The 13,559-nt window shown below is 43.5% G+C and overlaps 1 protein-coding gene across 1 annotated transcript in view; it reads right to left on the bottom strand.

Annotated features, from left to right (window-relative positions):
- The window catches only part of LOC147684781 (ATP-sensitive inward rectifier potassium channel 12), a 214,188-nt gene extending 200,950 nt beyond the window's left edge, over nucleotides 1-13,238 (bottom strand). Inside the window, exon 1 of the mRNA XM_086940637.1 lies at nucleotides 12,641-13,238. The gene's annotated coding sequence lies outside the window, so the exon portion shown is untranslated. The remainder of the gene's footprint in view (nucleotides 1-12,640) is intronic.
- Nucleotides 13,239-13,559: the final 321 nt, after the last annotated feature.

Here is a 13,559-nt window from a genome sequence, read left to right as displayed (position 1 = left end):
CATTCAGCCGTTCGAGCTGTAGCTGTGTCTAAAGGTCCTATGGAAAATTGCATTGGACTCAATTTCACATTTAATTTTCTCATAAACTACTGGAGGGATTTACACCAAACATACAAAAGGCACTGCTCCATACCAGTCCCTACCATTTTGCCAAATCTAATGATTTAGGGTAAATCTGTTCAGTATTTTTTGAGAAATGAAGGTTTAAAAAAATAGTATATCTGGAAGGTTGTGCCCGCGAGAGTCTTGCAAGTGTCTCATGGAATTCAATTCAAAAACAGAGCATTCTGATTGGCCTAAGGAGCTTTTCCTCCCCTGGACCAAACACTCCTGCAGGAGTCAGACTCCCAAGGGAGCGAGCGCTCCGATTGGCTGCCATCAACATGAGATAAATGTTGCCATTCCAAGACACGTGGATTTAATCTCCTGTCCTGAAGTTTAAAAATATAAATAATATAAAGGAGCAGGGTAGGGATAACCAGCCCACCTTAGACCTCCATGGCCGGCTCATGTACTCTTTCCTTGGGAGCCCACCTCAGGACAGAGTAGTTTCTCTGCCCACTCAACCGTGGGTAGGGAAACATATGTTTGCTGATGCTTGGTGGGAATATTGTTAAATCTCCCACCAAACGGGAACAAACATGTATTCCCTAACTGTAGTAGCACGGTCAGAGAAGTCAAGTCTACTCCCAACTGATAATAAGGCTCAGGGAGGGGCCCCTACCCCCCCCCCCATTTTTTATGATATTGGCCAAGGGAAGGGGTCCACTGTCCCTAATGAGGCATGGGGCCGTGAGTACCACCCTCCTTTTTTGATTGAATTTGGCCCCGGGGATGGGTCTCTGGGCCTAATGAATCTTGGAGAGGGGACCACTTACCCCACCCCCTTAATACGTGTAGCTTGGGAGGTGCCCCAGATGGGCACCAGGGCACCCACCTAAAATTTAGAGATGCCCCGGGGAATAGTGTCCCCAGTGCCAAAATTGGCTGGGAGAGGGGGGCTGTGCGGGTCCTTTTCCCTTTAAAGTTAAGTGTAACTCCAAGGGAGGGGGTTCCAGGGGCCAAATAAGACTCAGAAGGGGAGCTGTGCTCCCTTAATATATATGTTTTGGCCCCAGGGATGAGGTCCTTGTGCCACTATTGGCTTGGGGAGGACGGGCCATGCTGCTCCCAACCCTAACATATATGGTCTGATCCTGAGGGATGGCATTTACGGGGCAACTACTGGCTCAGGTAAGGGGGCGTGTGCAGGACAGACTCTGCTGCCAACCCCTTGCCGCAAGCCACTGAAGGCCATGCTCAGTGTGGGTTGGCTGCCACTGGGGCGGGGTTGGCCAATGCTCTGCACAGCATGGGGTTGGCTGCCTTCGGGGGTTGGATGCAGGACCTGGCTGCAAGCGAGGCCTGCTAAACAACCCCACATCGTGCATGACCAAAGGCTGTGCACGGTGTTGAGCTGGCTGTCTCTGGGGGGGTTGTCCGCAGGTACTATGTGCAGTCAAAGCCCTGCGGCCAACCCCCCACCGCGCACGACGGTGCATGGCAGTGGGTTTGCTTTACATATGGTAACAAAATATAAATTTATGTTAAAAAAATAGAAATTCACAGAGAAAAAACAAAAGCTTAAAGTAACATTATAGTTAGGTAAATGCCAGAGCCAACATAATATTTTATCCCCAAAAAAAGCAAAAATTCACCAGTTACATTTAGCAGAGGTAATTATAACTTGCTCCCTCGCCATGCACTGCTTAAGACCTCACATATTACATTACTCATGGCATGTTCTACGGCATAATTTATGACATCACTGATGAAGTCTCAAATGATATCATTGATGACATCACTGATTACATCATCCAAGCTTCTTTTCTATGAACGATCATGGCATTAGAGGTATGAAAGTAAGTACAAATTAGCTCAGAATAATAAGAACCATCACTAATGCCAGCACACACACTACCGCCTTAGGTGTAGCAAGCTTCTGTTAAGTTCAGCATTGGCCCTATGCCATACACTTCATTTGTAGCTGAGCTGATGTTGACATTAAACCACACATAGATAGGTAACTTCTACTGCATACGATGGTCAATCTGTGCACTGCAGTTCTGAGAAGACCACCTTCTTCCACACACTTAAGTCATGTTATATAACTAATGCCCTGCTAAGCACAGCCTGTGTCAAACCCTTCACAGTTACAAATATCTCTTGTGAGATATGAAGTTGACGTGAGTCGAAAAGTGGGTACTGAAAACACTGTTTATGTTATGGAGAGAGTTTACTCTGATAAACACTGTTTGCTGGCAGTGAAACTCTCATGAGAAACACACCACTGAGTATTATAAAGTATCTGCTAAGAACCATGCTCACTCTATGAAAGCCTTCTCGAAAGAGACTCTATTCTCTTAAAACTACACTACGTCCGAAGGTACCTGAGAGGTCATATGACCTGCAGCCTTCATACTGTGGTAGAAACTTTACAGATAGCCCATCTTCTGAAGCTAATCAAGCACATGTACACAAGCTAGTACCTGGTGTACACATGATTCAATCTTATATAGAAATGATTATGCTTGGTGGATTCTGCCTAAATACTCAAGGCTGCTCACATTAGTTAGTGTGGAATCTTTACCCTATGGAAACTTTTTCTGCAAAGCCAAAAAACCTATGTGGAACATACTGGAAATAGTCATCAACTGTCACCTACACACAGAGTTACTCCTGAATACAAACATTTTTAACATGTACCTCTACACACTTATGATGTATTAAGCGCATGTGTGTTTTGAAAACACTTACACCCATTAGCTGTGCAAAATTATGTAGAGAAGTAATATGGTAATTACCCACCATTATGTAAACTATCAAAAACACACTCATTGGATGATGTCATCAGTGATGTCCTCAATTATGCAATTTGAGATGTTATCCGTGATGGCAGAAATGATGTCAGAACATATCATGATTTATATATTATGTGAGGTTATAAGCAGTGCATTGCAGGGCTCTGATCACTATAAATGGTGAATTTCTGTGTTTTTTTTAGTTCAAAACCATGTTGGCAATGAGATATTTACGTAACTCTAAAGTTACTTTATCCTTTGTTTTTTTAATGAATATATATTAATATATATTTAAAAAAGAGAGAGGTAGTAGTGTTCCCTCATACAGAGATAAGAGATGGAATCGCACATCTAGAGATCATTTGAAGTCAACAATTCACAGTGTGAGCACAAGGAGTTTTTATCAACACAAAATGTTCTACTGTTATCGGGGTGCTATTCTGATTTTTCTGGCACCCACTACCCAAAGAGTACCATTGGTGTCAACAAACAAGTTGTATACACAAATTTAAAACAATTAGAAGGACATTTACAGCACACCCTTATGTTTAAAAGAACGGCCAATGTGGGGGCCTTGGATTCATGAAATCAATATTTCATGTACTCATCTCATTGCACACAAATTTTCTTTCTGGTGACCAAGTAAGTTCAATATTAATATATATATAGTCACTGAAAAAGCAAAGGTTAAAGTGACACTATTGATAGGAATTATTATTATATTTTACTTTACAATAAAAAACTTTAGAAATTCATAAATATATATATATATATATATATAATAATTATTTTCTTTTCCAAAACCAAATGTTCCAACAGTTGAGGGGAGTGGCAATGGCGGCCTGCTTCTCCCCAGTTACTCATGTTTACACATGGGACTGTGGGAGGAGCAGGTCCTGGGTAAAGCCTTTGCAGAGGTTATGTCCAACAAAGTGACAGCATGGTACAGATTCATTGACGATCTCTTTATAATATGGAAGGGGTCGTCTAGTGAAGCTGAACAATTCATTGAAGACATTAATAACAATGAACTGAATCTGAACTTCACAGGTACAATAAGTGACAACAAGGTCAATTTCTTAGACGTAGAAGTATACATAGAAGGAGGAAAACTGCAGACCAAATTACATCGTAAGGAAACTGCAGGCAACACAGTCCTCCACGCGTCTAGTCAGCACCCCAACAATCTAATCCGAAGCATCCCGTATGGGGAGATGCTGAGGATTAGAAGAATCTGTAGCACAGATGCTGCCTGTTCAACAGCACAGAATGATAGCAAAACAAGGTTCCTACAAAAAGGCTATGCAGAGAGTTTGGTGCAAAAGGCAATGGAAAGGGCCAACAAAGCTAATATTATTCCCACCACAGAAGCAAATGTGGAAGTAGAAAATATAGCGACAAAAAACGCTGGTAGCCAACCTAGACTCATTACTGAGGAGTATAGTCGCCAACATAGGCAATTACAGAACATTGTCAGAAAGAACTGGCCTATAATCACAGGGGATCCTGTGATAGGAAAAACGGTGGCGAATTATCCAGCGATAACTTATAGCCGTGCCAGATCCATGAACGACATGCTGGTAAAAAGCAACCCAGAAGTATCAATTAAGGATAACTGGCTCAGAAAAAGCAAGGGTTTCTTAAAATGCGCCATGTGTAAGGCATGTACCATAGGAAAAAATAAAACATCATACAGATCCCCATTTAGTGAGGCTGAGATTCCAATTACTAAAAAGATAACACGCAAATCGGATCATGTCATTTATGTACTGGAATGCGGTTGTGGGCTGTGTTACGTGGGTAGCACTAAGCTAAGTGCACAAGCGCATATTACAGCACATGAGAGCGGTAATTAATAAAGATGAAGCTTATCCTGTGGCAAGACATGTGAACCTATGCCACAGAGGAGATGTGAACTGCCTCAAATATTACGCAATAGATATGGTGCAGCCACTACGTAGAGGGGGCAACAGGGAAGCATATTTAAGACTACTTGAAACCCGATATATTCTGGAGCTAGACACCAAGACACCAAATGGCCTCAATGCGACGGAAGATTTGTACACATGTCTATAAGTAACAATCATAAAAAGACATTTGTTATAGAGTTGTCCAGAGACACATATGCCCAATGGAAATTCGGGCAAGTGAGGTCATCAAACTAACAAACATTAAGTATTTTTTTAACGAATTTTTGTTTAATTTGTCACTATGGGAAACTACACAACTTTTTCTTAAACATAGGTACAGGATTAATATTGATTTCCCAGGCAGTGTAGTAGCAGTAATCCATAAGCCACTAAAGCCCACTTGGGCGGTGTACAAACCACTCTCCCTTTTGATATACTCAAGTCCAGACCGAATAGAGTTTAGTGGCTAATATTTGCACTTTATTTGCCAACTTTGCACACAATAATATCGTTTTTATCGAGTGTAATAATAATGAATTCAATGTATTATACATATGTGTTCAGAAATTCCGATAATAACGAAAATAAGTGTGTATATACAATGAAATATTGTGGATGTATATAAGTGTCATTGCTGCTAAAATGGAGATTGTTTAATGTTTTAAATCTGCAACTTTGCACATATTTATATATATTTTACATATTTTATCTATTTATTGTGAATTTTGCACATGTGTCTGAAGTTTCAATAACGAGGGAGAAGTCAACAAAGATACCGTAAAATAATGAAAATGTCAATGTAAACATTCTACAACATACAGATGATGGTTGAAAGCTTTGGATTAGGCTGAAGTATGTTGTTTATTTCTATAGGCCTGGGATCATGTGATCATTTCCTGTGATTCAAAATCACGAGGTGAATCACGACCATGTCATGTGATCAAGGGCTCCAGGGCCCGAAACGCGTCATGGCAGACGAGAGGTTGCACGATAAATAAAAGTATGCGCTGAAAATACCTGGTTGGGTCCGGTTCGTTATTTTATCGCCAGTTTCCTGGTGTAAGCAACAAAGTTCTTGGCATATATATCTATATAGAAGTTGATATGAAATAAATACCCTTGAACTAAGATACACGGAGTCAGCGCCTTCTTGGATGGTGAAGTTTGGTGTGGTATTAATATATATATATATATATATATATATATATATATATATATATATATATATATATATATATATATATATATATATATATATATATATATATATATATATATATATATATAGTTAGGATCATATTTCCATAGGAAAAGCATGTTTTGGTTTGCTTGTATCTTTGGCAAAGTTTGACGAATTTTCCGGAAACTCATTCCCCCCCCCAAAAAAAAAAATTCTCTGTAGCCTACACAGGAAAGTTTTGAGGGAATACATCAAGCTGGGAGGGGGGTGGGGGGCGGGGGGGCAGAAAAAGAAGAGGGTCCCAAATGCGTTTTCCCCATCCATTTTTCCATAGGAACTTTAGGGACAGCTACAGCCGAAATCACTGAATGGATTTGCAGCAAATTTGATAGGAGGCTAGATCTTGATTCAGAAACATTGCTTTTTGTCATTTGTTGTAAATCCATTCAGTAGCTTTAAAAAAATTAAGGCTCAAAAACATTGTATATCATACTATGAAGGATTTGCGGGCTGACATATCTCATGTGGAAATCTGATTGGCTGCCACCAAATCAACAATGATATGGAAGCAGCCTTTTTAGGACTTACATCCCCTTCACAACCAGTCTCCCACTAAAAAAACATCTCAACAGTAGTGACGTCATGCATTGCTTTAGGTTTTCTTTATGTGACTGATATGTGATGCCTCAGCAATTCTACGTTGTAGACATTTTTTTTAATCTAAAATGCACAAACTTAGCAACAGGATCACCAGGTGACTCCATGTCATTATTGCGCAGCTTTTTTAGGCAGCCGAATACATCACCTTCAACTCCAGACTAACAAGCACAGATGAAGTCAAGTGGTCTCAAATTTCCGGAACTTTAGACAGACTTCGGTGCAGCTTCTTTGTATGGTTAAAACTTCTGTGTGAAGTGAAATACTCAAATACGGGATGGCTTGGCTGAGTTCAGTGGAAAATGTATCTCTCACCTCCTGCTATTGGCTGTTTGGAAGTAGCCCTCAGGGTGCCCTTGATTGCTTGCATTGAACTGCACAAGGACCTTTCCATCAATAGTCCCCTTTCTACACTCCTGCTAGCTTCCTCCCATGCCGTCTAGTGTGCTAACACTGCATGTGTTTTCACATTGTAAACAAATATATTGGTTTCATCAATGTTTGATCTTTTTTTGGGGGGGGGGGGTTATATAGTACAAACTCGCCCGAAGGTATCAGGTGTCAGGTATCAGAGCGCTTTACATGAGCACTAGTTGCATTGCAGATGGACACATTAATTTTTTTATGCACGGGGAGATTAAGTGATTTGCCATAATCACAGGATGTTGAGCATCGCTGCCGAGACTCAAACCTGTTTCCCCAGCTTCGAGGTCAACAGCTCTAGCTGTTAGGCTACATCCTCTCCCCTGAATCTAGTCTTTGTTAGAACTTAGCCTAGGCCACCGGTTACCGGATCACTCAGGGTAACCAGAGCACCTTGATTAAAGTCCTAGACTTTCATTTTAAAAAAAAATGAAGCTCTGTCTTTTTATAAGTATTAGTTGTGGTTCAGTTCAATTGAACTACACCTACAGTGTGTACCTGAGTGGACTTTCTCGTGCCCCACTGGCAATACATGTGCTATTGTGGCAAACACGACAGGCAATACACGTGATTTGATGGCAAACACAGCAGGCAATACATGTGATCTACTGGCAAACACAGCAGGCAATACATGTGATCTACTGGCAAACACAGCAGGCAATACATGTGATCTGATGGCAAACACAGCAGGCAATACATGTGATCTACTGGCAAACACAGCAGGCAATACATGTGATCTACTGGCAAACACAGCAGGCAATACATGTGATCTGATGGCAAACACAGCAGGCAATACATGTGATTTGATGGCAAACACAGCAGGCAATACATGTGATCTACTGGCAAACACGACAGGCAATACACGTGATTTGATGGCAAACACAGCAGGCAATACATGTGATCTACTGGCAAACACAGCAGGCAATACATGTGATCTACTGGCAAACACAGCAGGCAATACATGTGATCTGATGGCAAACACAGCAGGCAATACATGTGATTTGATGGCAAACACAGCAGGCAATACATGTGATCTACTGGCAAACACAGCAGGCAATACATGTGATCTACTGGCAAACACAGCAGACAAGACATGTGATCTGATGGCAAACACAGCAGGCAATACATGTGATCTACTGGCAAACACAGCAGGCAATACATGTGATTTGATGGCAAACACAGCAATACATGTGATCTACTGGCAAACACAGCAGGCAATGCATGTGATCTACTGGCAAACACAGCAGGCAATACATGTGATCTGATGGCAAACACAGCAGGCAATACATGTGATCTACTTGCAAACACAGCAGGCAATACATGTGTTCTAATGGCAAACTCCACAGGCCGAAGATGAGATAAAATGGCAAACTCCACAGGCAATACATGTGATCAGATGGCAAACACAACAGGCAAACGTGTGATCTAACAGCAAACATCACAGGCAGTACAAGTGATATAATGGCAAACTCCACAGCAATACATGCGATCTAATGGTAAATACGAGAGGCAAAACATGTGATCTACTAGCGAACATCACGGGCAGTAGATGTGATATAATGGCAATCTCCACAGGCAATACATGTGATCTAATGGTAAATACAAGAGGCAACACGTGATCTAACTGCAATCATCATAGGCATTACTAATGGTAAACTCCACAGGCAATAAACATGATCTAATGGCAAAATCCATATGCAGTACATGTGATCTAACAGCAAACATCACAGGCAATACGTGTGATCTAATGACAAACATTACAGGCAATACATGTGATCTAATGGCAAACTCCACAAACAATACACGGGACCTAATGGCAGACGTCACAGGCAGGACATGTGATTTAATGGCACACTCCACAGGCAATACATGTACTATAATGGCAATCTCCACAGGCAATACACATGATCTAATGGCAAACTCCACAGGCAAAACATGTGATCTAATGGTAAGCACAACAGGCAACACATGATCTAACAGCAAACATCACAGGCAATACATGTGATCTAATGGTAAACTCCACAGGCAATAAACATGATCTAATGGCAAAATCCATATTCAATACATGTGATCTAACAGCAAACATCACAGTCAATACATGTGATCTAATGACAAACATTACAGGCAATACATGTGCTCTAATGGCAAAACCCACAGGCAATACACGTAATCTAATGGCAGACGTCACAGGCAGTACATTTGATATAATGACACACTCCACAGGCAATACATGTACTATAATGGCAAACTCCACAGGCAATACATGTGCTATAATGGCAATTTCCACAGGCAATACACATGATCTAATGGCAAACATGACAGGCAATTCATGGGATCTAATAGCAAACATCACAGGCAGTACATGTGATATAATGGCAAACTCCACAGGCAATACATGTGATCTAATGATAAACACAACAGGCAACACATGATCTAACAGCAAACATCACAGGCAATACATGTGATCTAATGGCAAACTCCACAGGCAATAAACATGACCTAATGGCAAAATCCACATGCAATACACGTGATTTAATGGCAGACATCACAGGCAATGCATATGCTTTTTGGCAAACCCAACAGGCAACACACTGGATCCGTTGGAAGGCATCACAGGCAATACACATGGTCTAATGGCAAACACAACAGGCAATACACATAATCGAATGGCAGACATCAAAGGCAATATATGTGACCTAATGACAAACGACACAGGAAAAAACATGTAATCAAATGGCAAACACCACAGGCAATACATGTGATCTACTGGCAAAACCCAAGACAATACATGTGTTCTAATGTTAAACACCTCAGGCAAGACGTGATCTAATGACAAACACCACAGACAATACATGTGATCTAACGGCAAACACTCCAGACAAATACCACAGGCAGGACATGCGATCTAATGCCAACCACCACAGGCAATACACATGATCTAATGGCAAACACCACAGGCAATGCATGTGATCTTATGGCAAACACCACAGGCAAGGTATATGATCTAATGGCAGACACCACAGGCAATACCAGTGATCTAATGGCTACAACTACAGGCAATACATGTGATCTAATGGCAAACATTACAGACAAACACAACAGGTAATACATGTGATCTCATGAAAAACACCACAGGCAATAAATGTGATGTAGTGGCAAACACACCAGGCAATACATGTGATCTAATGGCAAAAACCACAGGCAACACATGTGATCTAATGGCAAACACCACAGGAACTACATGTGATCTAATGGCAGACATCACAGGCAATACATTTCATCTAATGGCAAACACCACAGAGAATAGATTTGATCTAATGACCAACACAATAGGCAATACATGTGATCTAATGGCAAACGACTAGGCCTGGTACGACTAGGCATGATTGTTGATAGCATTTTCACTTGAAAAGGTGTTTCTTGGCGCAGCTAAATGTCAATACAGGTGTTTATTGTTACACAACTCGATGGGGCCTTATCTACTTTCTTAAAAATGGAAGGCCGAATGGACATGCAGTGATTCAAACAGGTGTCCATGGTAACATACTCAGGCCCTTTCAGTTGAAGGCATTAGTACACAAGGACACCAGACAAAGTATTTTGCTGTTGGCCTGTGGCGTATGTAATTGCTTCCTAAATGCCCCCGTCTCCTCCTCACTGTGGCACAAGCTTCTGCATCTTCCTATCCAAAGTCGGATTGGTAAGGTGGGCACTTGGGCAATGGGTCAGTATCTGAGTTGCAGCGCTGAGTGGCTTTTTTGGCCAGGGTAGTGGCCGATTTGGGCTGTGTCTGTGCTGTTTGGATGCCGCCTGCGGTCCGTTGGGGGCCTGAGCGTCTTTCCTGGGGCAGATGGATCCCGTTTACCTCCCTTTTACCAACGGGACGGAGCCTCTTGCTGGGCCAGCCCATTAGTTTATGCAATTGAGTAGGGGTCCGAGCAGCAGTGGCCTCACTTATATTCACGTGTGGTTTACCATTGTGAACTAATCCATGCACAGAGTCCTGGCAAAACTTGATTTTTTTTTTATCTCAGTGAAGTTAAGAAAACATGCCTCTTTTATAGAAACCCTCTCCTTGTTTTAATAACACTTAAAACTCTGAAGCTGTGCTTTGTGAAAAGCCGCAATCCGCAAATGTGGGCCACTTTTTTTTATGGTGCCGGGGCCAATTTTTGATCCCAATCCAACCCCGTTCCTATTTTATCACTTATCTCCTCAAACCGCAGTGGCTAGAAACTGTACCAAATGCAATATGAAGGCTTCCATGCTTTAGCGCCCCCTGCCGTCGAGGGCTTAGCGCTGCCGCCTCCTGCACAGAGAACAAGTCAAACTTCAGGAGAGGTATCAGGACGTCATGACATATGAGCGCAACAGAACGCATAGACCAACGCGATTACAAGGGATTTGGGGGTAGGGTGGAGGGGGTGGAGGGGGTTACTCTGACCAAGTAGGGATTAAACTGCATGGTGGGCCCTTCTCCATCTGCACGGATGAGACGCCAGCTCTGACTGCCACAACACTTTTTTCTCAGCATGAAATCCGCATTTAAAGAATAGTTCTCATACTTCGCAGCAGGTGTTAATTGCGAGCACGGAAATAGCCCTATTTCTGGTAATTTATGGCACGGAGATTCAGAGGCAGGAGATGTCACATACATTAGACTCTCTGACAAGTGAGACATGTCTCTGGCTGCCCCCGGGCACGAGGTAGAGACTCTTGCCAATGCGGCTGTGGTGTGTGTGGGTAGGAGGGTGGATGGGGTGGCCGGTGGGGGGGGGGGGGGGGCAAGATCTGCATATGTAGGTGTGTATGAGATGTACCACCTCGTGCTGTGTGCTTGGCACTAAGGGATGCTGATGCGAAAGTGCTTAGATGTAATGTGCGGCGCGCATGTTGTAATTGTGTGAGGTAAGTGAATATGGTGTGTCTGTGTGTAGATTGTGCGAGATATGTGTGTCTCGGTGTGTGTTAAGAGTGCCGTGTGCAGCGTAGTTTGTGTGTGTGTGTTTGTTGATCTCCATATGTTGTTATGTTGTTCGTGTGTGTCTCTTCCCGACACTGTGCTGCACAAAAAAACGTTATTCTGTGGTGGCCGGCAAATAGCTGTCTGAGGTTGAAATGACCGTCTCTCTCTCTCACACACACACACACACACACTGCAAAGGACACACCGTCAACACAAAGAGTCAAAAATGCAACATAACAAACCACAGGCAGAAGGCAGAAAATGTCAGGCGGGCCATGGGGGGGCTGGGACTGGAAGCAACAATTACTGAGCACAGACCCGACTCCCCGCCGGCCACCACCGCGGAAGGAGCGCCACTCACCCCGAGTGCTAAGGGCGTGTAATAATATCCCAGCACACTCATCCCGAGTGAAAGGGCGTGTAATAATATCCCAGGATATTTGGAGCGGGAACACTTTGCGTCTTTTTTTAAATAGCGTGCCCCGCTAACTGAGATTAAGTTACAGTGCCGAAATGGGGATTGCAACACCAAAAATGAACTTTTCAGCTCCTAAATTGCTTCTGCTGTCAAACCAATGCCAGTTAAATAAATATTATGTTATGTGTTTTGGTGTGATGCACCTGTTACCAGCCACGGGCGCGTCGGATAGCGGGATCATCTTACCTCTCACTGCTCGGAGTTCAGCGCACCCACGTATGTTCCAGGACAGTTATCTGCCGGGTCTGGCCTCTCTCCTGCCCCCAAACATATTCCTCGGGTCTCCGGCCGAAAACAAGCCCCTCCATGGCAAGTCAGGAAAAATAAGCATATTCACAAATATTCCTCGAAAAGATAAGGCCCTTGGAAAAACAGATCCAGAAGTGAGTGTGGTGGTGGGGGGGCCGCGGAAGTCCCGCCCCTTCAGGTGCTCTCGTCCCCTCTGGGCTGGGGCAGGTAGAGGGTCACCGGCACCCCTCCCAGGTGCAGCCTCATGGTGTCCTCCGGTGGGTCCGCGCGTACCTGGAGTCGGGGAGGGGGAGGCCCCTGCCCACCTGCTGCCGCCTCCGCGCGGGCTCCGGCTGGCTCACTGCCCGGCTCTGCTGCCCCCCGCGCAGCTCCTCTCGTGCTCACTGAAGCCGGCAGACAGCGCCCGCGGCCGCAGCCAGTGGCAGAGGGGAGCGGCGGCCACGAGTCTGCGCTGCCGCCTCCCACCGCCCGCCTCTGCCCGCGCACAGCAGCCGCCGCCGGGACCCTTCTGCTAAATACAGGCAAATCCTCGCCATCAGCACTTTCTCTGCGCTGCTCTTCAGGGTCTCTGCGCCTGTAAGGTCCACCCTCTTCTTCCTCCTTCGACCCCTCCTGTCCCTACCTATCCCTGTTGCTCCACACCTCTCCGTTACTCTTTTTCTCTTCATTTCTCTTTTTCCTTTCTTTTCTCATTGCGGATCGTTTTAATTTTTTCTACAGTTTCCTGGGTTTATCAAACTCTTTCTTTCTGTTTTACCTTGTTGTCTACAGGTTCATAGTTTCTTCTTCTAACTCTTTCTTTATGTTTTATAACGCCCTTTTACTTTCCTTTTCCTGCTTTTCTCTGTTTTAGTTT

The sequence above is a fragment of the Lissotriton vulgaris genome, chromosome 10 (genome assembly GCF_964263255.1).
Source record: "Lissotriton vulgaris chromosome 10, aLisVul1.2, whole genome shotgun sequence".
NCBI lineage: Eukaryota > Metazoa > Chordata > Amphibia > Caudata > Salamandridae > Lissotriton > Lissotriton vulgaris.
Note: the sequence above shows the minus strand (reverse complement) of the source record. Positions and strands in the feature narration are given on the sequence as shown.